We start from the raw sequence: 9,907 nt of genomic DNA on the forward strand, positions 1-9,907 counted from the left end.
CCTCAGCCTCGTGAGTAGCTGGGACTACAGGCATGCACCACCACACCCAGCTAAATTTTTTGTGTTTTTAGTAGAGACAGGGTTTCACCATGTTGGTCAGGCTGGTCTCAGATTCCTGACCTCAAATGATCCGCCCACCTTTGCCTCCCAAAGTGTTGGGATTACAAGCATGAGCCACTGTGCGCGGCCCATAAAGCTCACTATAAAATTGCAGTCCTAAGTACTTAAAAATTTTCTCATTGTTGGATATCTAATTTTATTTTCAGTGCTAACCTAATATAAAAAAATACTACACTGATATCTTCATGTACGCAACTTTTTCTTTTTTCAAACTTTTTTTCTTTAATCAAAAGTTCCCAAAAGTAGACAAGCCATAAGAGTCTATCAGTTAATACTGCATTTGAAAACTTGGCTAAACTGAGGTTTCTAAAATTGTTTTTGTTTCTCATATAATTCTGGTGTGAGAAGTTCAGGATGGTGCAGCAGCTTTACAATGTCTTAAATATTCTGGGCTCCATCCAGATTTCTCTTTCATCATTTTAGTATGCAGTTTTCATCTTTTCAGTTATGAAGTATGGTTTCTTTATCTCTTGCCTCACATCTACACTCCAGGGAGGGAAATGGCACCACCCCTTCTTGTTGTTTGTATCTGGGGAGCACAGCATTTTAAGAAACCCTCAACTTAATATCTCATTGGCCAGAATTATGACATATGACCAGCCCTAATTGTAAAGAATGCTGGAAGATGTACCTGGACACATTGCTACTCCTAACAAAAGTGGGGTTCTGTTTTAAAAGGGGAGAGTAGATATTGGGTAGGCAGGCAGCAGTCTACTATAAAGGGTTTAGATTACCAACCTGTACCACAGCTAGCTGTGTTATAGCCTCACATTTTTTGCTGATATGATGCTTGGGGTAGGGTTTGGGGAGTGAGTTGGGGATTGCTTTAATAGAAGTTAAGTGTCAATTGTTTTAATTTACATTTCTCTCATAACGTGGCTGGGCATACACTTGGGCATTCTACTTATAGAGAATAAAATTACTGAGAACTAGATAACATTAAGAAAAAGGTGGCTGGGTGCAGTGGCTCACACCTGTAATCCCAGCACTTTGGGAGGCCAAGGCGGGTGGATCACGAGGTCAGGAGTTCAAGACCAGCCTGGCCAACATGGTGAAACCCTGTCTCTACTAAAAATACAGTTAGCTGGGCGTGGTGGTGCATGCCTGTAATCCTAGCCATTCAGGAGGCTGAGGCAGGAGAATTGCTTGAACCTGGGAAGTGGAAGTTGCAGTGAGCCGAGATTGCGCCACTGTACTCCAGCCTGGATGACAGAGCAAGACTCTATCTCAGAAAAAAAAAAAAGGCAATTTTGCATGTGCAATAGACAAGAGGTGTAAAAAATTTTGGCCGAGGGTGGTGGCTCATGCCTGTAATCCCAGCACTTTGGGAGGCCGGGGCGGATGGATCACCTGAGGTCAGAAGTTCAAGACTAGCTTGGACATTTCACAACATGGTGAAACCCCATTTCTACTAAAAATACAAAAAAAATTAGCCAGGCATGGTGGCAGACGCCTGTAATCCCAGCTACTCAGAAGGCTGAGGCAGAATCACTTGAACCCGGGAGGCAGAGGTGGCGGTGAGCCAAGATCACACCACTGCACTCTAGCCTGGGCAACAGAGCAAGACTCCCATCTCAAAAAAAAAAAATTAATCACACCTCTACTAGCAAGCTGGAGGATCTCTAATAGTTAACCAAGAAACCATTCTTATAATGACTTACCTTGCATAAAGCCATTTTTCAGGAGGGTAGAGACAAATAGAAATAAACATTTTATTCATTTATTTATGTATTTATTTATTTTTGATATAGAGTCTTGCTCTGTTGCCCAGGCTGGAGTGCAATGGTGTGATCTTGGCTCACTGCAACCTCCGCCTCCTGAGTAACTGAGATTACAGGTGCCCATCACCATGCCTGGCTAAGTTTTATATTTTTAGTAGAGACAGGGTTTCACCATGTTGTTCAGTCTGGTCTTGAACTCCTGACCTCAGGTGATCCGCCCACCTCAGCCTCCTAAAGTGCTGGTATTATAAGCGTGAGCCACTGTGCCTGGCCAGAGATGAACATTTTAAACCAGAGAAGCAGATATTTTAAACCAAAAGGTCTTAAGGTCTTTACCAGCTGCACCTGTTGACTTCCTGTAGCTTCAGGGCTATCCCTCTACCCCTACCCAGTTCCCAGCCTAGGGCACTGTATTAGTCTGTTTTCACACTGCTGATAAAGAAATACCCGGGACTGGGCAATTTACAAAAAAAAGAGGTTTGATTGGACTTACGGTTCCACGTGATCGGGGAAGTCTTACAATCAGGCAAAAGGCACTTCCTACACGGCAGCAGCAAGAGAGAATGAGGAAGGGCTGGGCATGGTGGTGCACACCTATAATCCCAGGTGTGAGCCTGGGATTTGGGAGGCCAAGGCGGGTGGATCACCTGTGGTCAGGAGTTCAAGACCAGCCTGACCAACATAGTGAAGCCTCTACAAAAAATACAAAAAAATTAGCCATGCATGGTGGTGCACGCCTGTAATTCCAGCTACTCAGGAGGCTGAGGCAGGAGAATCGCTTGAACTTGGGAGGTGGAGGTTGTGGTGAGCCAAGATCGGGCCATTACACTGCAGCCTGGGTGAGGAGCAAAAATCTGTCTCAAAAAAAAACAAAAACAAAAAAAAAATGAAGAAGCAAAAGCAGAAACCCCTGATAAACCCATCAGATCTCATGAGAATGGCACAGGAAAGAACAGCCTCCATGGTTCAGTTACCTCCCCCTGGGTCCCTCCCACAACACGTGGTAATAATGGGAAATACAGTTCAAGTTGAGATTTGGGTGAGGACACAGCCAAACCATATCATTCCACTCCCCTGGCCCCTCCAAATCTCATGTCCTCACATTTCAAAACCAATCATGTCTTCCCAACAGTTCCCCAAAGTATTAACTCATTTCAGCATTAACCTAAAAGTCCACACTCCAAAGTCTCATCTGAGACAAGGCAAGTCCCTTCCCTCTATGAGCCTGTAAAATCAAAAGCAAGTTAGTGACTTTTTAGATACAATGGGGTTACAGGCATTGGGTAAATACAGCCATTCCAAATGGGATAAATTGTCCAAAACAAAGGGGCTGTGGGCCCCATGCAAGTCCAAAATCCAGTGCGTCAGTCAAATCTTAAAATGATCCCCTTTCACTTCATGTCTCAAATCCAGATCACAGTGATGCCAAGAGCTGGGTTCCCATGGTCTTGGGCAGCTCCACCCCTGTGGCTTTGCAGGGTACAGCCTCCCTCCTGGCTGCTTTCACAGGCTGGGTTGTGTGTCTGTGGCTTTTCCAGGTACATGGTGCAATGGTAGGTGAATCTACCATTCTGGGGTCTGGAGGATGGTCACCCTCTTCTCACAGCTCCACTAGATGATACCCCAGTAGGGACGCTATGTGGGGGCTCCAACCCCACATTTCCCTTCCATACTACCCCAGCACAGGTACTCCATGAGGGCCCCACGCCTACAGCAAACTTGTCTGGGTATCCATACATTTCCATACATCTTCTGAAATCTTGGTGGAGGTTCCCAAACCTCAGTTCTTGACTCCTGTGCACCCGCAGGCTCAACACCACATGGAAAGTGCCAAGGTTTGGGGCTTCCACCTCTGAAGCCACAGCCTGAGCTATACATTGGCCCCTTTCAGCCACGGCTGGAGCGGCTTGCACAAAAGGACCAAGCCCCTAGGCTGCACATAGCTCGGGGACCCTGGGCCTGGCCCACAAAACCACTTTTTCCTCCTGGACCTCTGGGTCTGTGATGGGAGGGGCTGCTATAAAGGTCTCTGACATGGCCTGGAGACATTTTCCCCATGGTCTTGAGGATTATCATTAGGCTCCTTGCTACTTATGCAAATTTCTGCAGCTGGCTTGAACTTCTCCCCAGAAAATGGGTTTTTCTTTTCTATCATAGTCAGGCTGCAAATTTTCTGAACTTGAATGCTCTGTTGCCCTTTTAAAACTGAGTGACTTTAGCAGTACCCAAGTCACCTCTTGAATGTTTTGCTGCTCAGAAATTTCTTTAGCCGGCTGGGCACAGTGGCTCACGCCTGTAATCTCAGCACTTTGGGAGGCCAAGGCAGGCGGATCACAAGGTCAGGAAATCGAGACCTTCCTGGCTAATACAGTGAAACACTGTCTCTACTAAAAAAATACAAAAAAAATTAGCCAGGCATGGTGAGTGCCTGTAGTCCCAGCTACTCAGGAGACTGAGGCAGAAGAATGGCATGAACCTGGGAGGCAGAGCTTGCAGTGAGCCGAGATAGCACCACCGCACTCCAGCCTGGGTGACAGAGTGAGACTCTGTCTCAAAAGAAAAAAAAGAAAAAGAAAAAGAAATTTCTTCAGCCGACCAGGTGCGGGTGCAGTGGCTCACGCCTGTAATCCCAGCACTTTGGGAGTCCAAGGCGAGTGGATCACTTGAAGTTAGGAGTTTGAGACCAGCCTGGCCCACATGGTGAAACCCTGTCTCTACAAAAAAATATAAAAATTAGCTGGGCAAGGTGGTGTGTGCCTGTAATCCCAGCTACTTGGGAGGCTGAGTCAGGAGAATCACTTGAACCTGGGAGGCAGAGGTTGCAGTGAGCCGAAATCGTGCCACTGCACTCCAGCCTGGGTGATAGAGCAAGACTGTGTCTTAAAAAAAAAAAAAAAAAAAAAAAAAAAGATTCTTCAGCCAGATACCCTAAATCCTGTCTCACAAGTTCAAAGTTCCACAAATCTCTAACGCAAGAGCAAAATGCCACCAGTTTCTTTGCTAAAACACAACAGCCACCTTTGCTCCAGTTCCCCAGGAGTTCCTCATCTCCATCTGAGACCACCTCAGCCTGGATTTTATTGTCCATATTGCTATCAGCATTTTGGGCAAAGCCATTCAACAAGTCTCTAGGAAGTTCCAAACTTTCCCACATTTTCCTGTCTTCTTCTGAGCCCTTCAATCTGTTCCAATCTCTGCTTGTTACCCAGTTCCAAAGTCGCTTCCACATTTTCAGGTATCTTTTCAGCAACGCCCCACTCTACTGGTACCAATTTACTGCATTAGTCCGTTTTCACACTGCTAGTAAAGACATACCCAAGACTGGGCAATTTACAAAAGAAAGAGGTTTAATTTGACTTACAGTTCCACGTGGCTGGGGAAGGTCTCACAATCATGGCAGAGGGCAAAAGGCACTTCTTACATGGCAGCAGGAAGAGAGAATGAGGAAGAAGCAAAAGTGGAAACCCCTCATAAACCCATCAGATCTCATGAGACTTACTCACTATCACGAGAATAGCTGGGAAAGACTGGCCTCCATGATTCAATTACCTCCACCTGGGTCCCTCACACAACATGTGGGAATTCTGGGAGATATAATTCAAGTTGAGATTTGGGTGGGGGTACAGCCAAACCATATCAGGCACCCTGTGGAATCCCAGGACTCCAAAAAAGTTTAAAAATCACTAGTTTTATCACGTTTTCCCACTCCAGATAAAAAATCTGTATTGGGGAAATGATTATTTTAAAATCCCAAATAGGCCAGGCACAGTGGCTCATGCCTGTAATCCCAGCACTTTGGAGGGCGAGGCAGGTGGATCACCTGAGGTCATGAGTTCGAGACCAGCCTGGCCAACATGGTGAAACCCCATCTCCACTAAAAGTACAAAAAATTAGCCAGGCATGTGGTAGGAGCCTGTAATCCCAGCTACTCGGGAGGCTGAGGCCAGAGAATCACTTGAACCAGGGAGGCAGAGGTTGCAGTGAGCCAAGGTCGCGTCACTGCACTCCACCCTGGGCAATAAGAGTGAAACTTCCTCTCAAAAGAATAAAAATAAAATGAAAATCCAAAATAATACAGAAACTTAATGTCAAAAATTCCAGAGAATTGGCTGGGCATGGTGGCTCATGGCCTGTAATCCCTGCACTTTGGGAGGCCGAGGCAGGTGGATCACCTGAGGTTGGGAGTTCAAGACTGGCCTGACCAACATGAAGAAACCCCATCTCTACCAAAAATACAAAATTAGCAGGGTGTGATGGCGCATGCCTGTAATCCCAGCTACTCAGGAGGCTGAGACAGGAGAATCGCTTGAACCCAGGAGGCGGAGTTTGTGGTGAGCCGAGATTGTGCCATTGCACTCCAGCCTGGGCAACAAGAGCGAAACTCCATCTTAAAAAGAAAAAAAGAAAAATTCAAGAGAACTACTGTATAATTTACTTCTAATTTTCAATCTTTTTGATACTATGTATATATTCATTATATACACTTAAATATTACATGTGCAGTATCCTGTAGCAAATTTTTTTCTCTTAATATACCAGTTAACATCTTTCCATGTAAATTCATGTAAATCTATTTCATCCTTTTTAACAGCTGCACAGAATTTCCTTGTATGTTAGCATCATAATTTTTTTTCTTTCTTTTTTTTTGAATTGGAGTAAGTATCACTCTGTCGCCCAGGCTGGAGTGCAGTGGCATAATCTCGGCTCACTGTAACCTCTGCCTCCCGGGTTCAAGCAACTCTCCTGCTGGGACTACATGTGTGTGCCACCACGCCCGGCTAATTTTTTATTTTTAGTAGAGACGGGGTTTCACCATATTGGCCAGGTTGGTCTCGAACTCCTGATCTTGTGATCCACCCGCCTCAGCCTCCCAAAGTGCTAGGATTACAGGCATGAGCCACCGCGCCTGGCTGTTAGCATCATAATTTAATGAAGTACCATCAATGGACACTTAACCAAATAGTGAAAATCCTTATACATACAAGTTCTCATACTCATTTACTTACTTAGGTTAACTTTGTAGAAGTGGAATTGCTGAATTAAAGTGTGTTTTAAAGTTATATGTGCATTTTTAAAATGCAAATATTTGGCTGGGAGTGGTGGCTCACGCCTGTATCCCAGCTCTTTGGGAGGCCAAGGCAGGTGGATCACTCGAGCCCAGGAGTTCGAGACTGGCCTGGGCAACATAGGGAGACCCGTCTCTATTACTACAAAAAAAAATTGCCAATATTCGTTTATGTGGTATGCACTGTAAATAATTTTCCTTATTTTTTAAAATTGTGCTTTCTGCAATACAAACTTTTTGTTGTCATTTTGTTATTGTGGTTAAAAAAACATGAAATCTGGCTGGGCGTGGTGGCTTACACCTATAATCCCAGCACTTTGGAAGGCTGAGGCAGGTGAATCACCTGAGGTCAGGAGTTGGAGACTAGGCTGGTTAACATGGTGAAACCCCGTCTCTACTAAAAATAACGAAAAAAAAAAAATTAGCTGGGCGTGGTGGCAGGCACCTGTAATCCCAGCTACTCTGGAGGCTGAGGCCGGAGAATCGCTTGAACCTAGGAGGCAGAGGTTGCAGTGAGCCAAGATCGCACCACCGCACTCCAGCCTGGGCAACAGGAGCAAGACTCCTTCCCCCCGCCGAAAAAAAGAAGAAAAAGAAATCCAAATCCACCCCCAACAAATGTTTTAGGTGTAAAATATAGTCTTGTTACCTATATGCATATTGTTGTACAGATCTCTAGAACTTTTTCAACTTACATGACTGAAACTCTATACCCACTGAACAAACTGTCATTTTTTCCTCCCATTATCCTTGCGTAATCACTATTCTACTTTCTGCTTCTGAGTTTGACTGCTTCAGATACCTCATATAAGTGAAATGATGTGCTATTTGCTCTTCTGTAACTGGCTTATTTCATTTAGCAAAATGTCCTCAAGATTCATCCACGCCTATGATTTTTTTTTTTTTTTTTTTTGAGACAGAATCTCCGTCACCCAGGCTAGAGTGCAGTGACGCAATCTCGGCTCACTGCAACCTCCGCCACCCAGAGTTCAAGTGATTCTTGTGCCTCAGCCTCCCAAGTAGCTGGGACTACAGGCACATGCCACCACACTCAGCTAACTGTTTTGTATTTTTTAGTAGAGACAGGTTTTCGCCATGTTGGCCAGGCTGGTCTCGAACTCCTGACCTCAGGTGATCCACCCGCCTCTGCCTCCCAAAGTGCTGGGATTACAGGCATGAGTCACCGCACCCAATGAAACATCTCTTTTAAGGTTGAATAGTATTCCAATCTATGTATATATCACATTTTCGTTATCCATTTATCCATTCATCCTTAAAGGTTTTCACCTCTTGGCTATTGTGAATGTTGCAATGAACACAAGTGAAAGGACCCCTTCGAGATCGTAATTTCAATTCTTTTGGATAAAAGCTGTTTCATCCTGGCTGAACCTGAGGCTACAGTCACCCCAAAAGAGACAGCAGAGGAATTGCCATAAGGGACTGCCCCAAAACATCTGGAAAGAAGACTGGCTGGAATTCCAAAGAAAGAAGCACTAAACATCAGTGATCAGTCCAAGGGAACTTATGTATAGAGGAGGCTGCGGTATCTCCTTGCTGGGACTGGCAAGATAAGGGATTTTCTTTCTCCCTGGGTATGTTCAACCTGTGAATGGACACGATGACGGGGTCAGGGTATAAAGTTTATAGGAGGGCTTAAGAAATTTGGCTCAGGGTTGGAGCTAGTTCCTTTCAGGGTTTTGGGCAACAATCTGAGAAACTTTTATCAGTGCCTGGGAATGTTCAAAGCCTTGGCTTGGGTTCAAGCCTGCAGGGCAAAACAAGCAGCTGGCCAGGACACACAATGGTTAAAAACCTTGTGTTTCTGAGTCAGGACAGAGAAAAGGTGAAGGAAACTGAGAGAGCCAACATACCCCCAAGTGGGACTGTTGGATCTTACAGTTCTACTGTTAATTTTTTAAGGAACCTCCATACTGTATTCTACAGCAGCCGTATCATTTTACATTCCCACTAACAGTGCACAAGGATTCAGATTTCTCCACATCCTCACGAATATATATTTTTGAGTTGTTGTGTCTTTGTGTAGCCCAGGCTGGAGTGCAATGATACTATCACAGTTCACTGGAGCTTCAACCTCCCATGCTCATGAAGTCCTCCAGGCTCAAAAAAACCTCTTGCCTCAGCCTCCCAAGAAGCTGGGAGTACATGCTTCGCTAACTTTTTTTTTAAGAGATGAGCTCTTGCTACATTCCCCAGATTGGTCTCCTGAGCTCAACCAGTCCTCCCATCTTGGCCTCCCAAAGTGCTTGGCTAACAAGTGTGAATCACTGCACCCAGCCTGCTTGGCCTCTTCTGCCCTCCTGTATACTTGACTGATGGATTGAGACAGAGTCTCACTTGTTGCCCAGGCTGGAGTGCAGTGGTGAGATCTCGGCTCACTGCAACCTCCACCTCCCTGGTACAAGTGATTCTCCTGCCTCAGCCTCCTAAGTAGCTAGGATTACAGGCACCAGCCACCACACCTGGCTAATTTTTGTATTTTTAGTAGAGACAGGATTTCATCATATTGGCCAGGCTGGTCTCAAACTCCTGACCTCAGGTGATCCGCCCACCTCAGCCTCCCAAAGTGCTGGGATTACAGGTGCGAGCAACCTCACCACCATATATTTTAAATCATCTCTAGGCCAGGTGCGGTGGCTCACACCTGTAATCCCAGCACTTTGGGAGGCTGAGGTGGGCCGATCACCTGAGGTCAGGAGTTTGAGACCAGCCTGACCAACACGGGGAAACCCCGTCTCTACTAAAAATACAAAAAAATTAGCTGGGTGTGGTGGCGCATGCCTGTAATCCCAGCTACTTGGGGAGTCTGAGGCAGAAGAATCACTTGAGCCCAGGAGGCGGAGGTTGCAGTGAGCTGCGATTGCACCATTGCACTCCAGCCTGGGCAACAAGAGCAAAACTCTGCCACAAAAAAAAAAACAAAAAACAAAAAACAAAAAAAACAAAAAAACCTCTAGATTACTTATACCTGACATGTGATCAA

The sequence above is a fragment of the Macaca mulatta genome, chromosome 7 (genome assembly GCF_049350105.2).
Source record: "Macaca mulatta isolate MMU2019108-1 chromosome 7, T2T-MMU8v2.0, whole genome shotgun sequence".
NCBI classification, from domain to species: Eukaryota; Metazoa; Chordata; class Mammalia; order Primates; family Cercopithecidae; genus Macaca; species Macaca mulatta.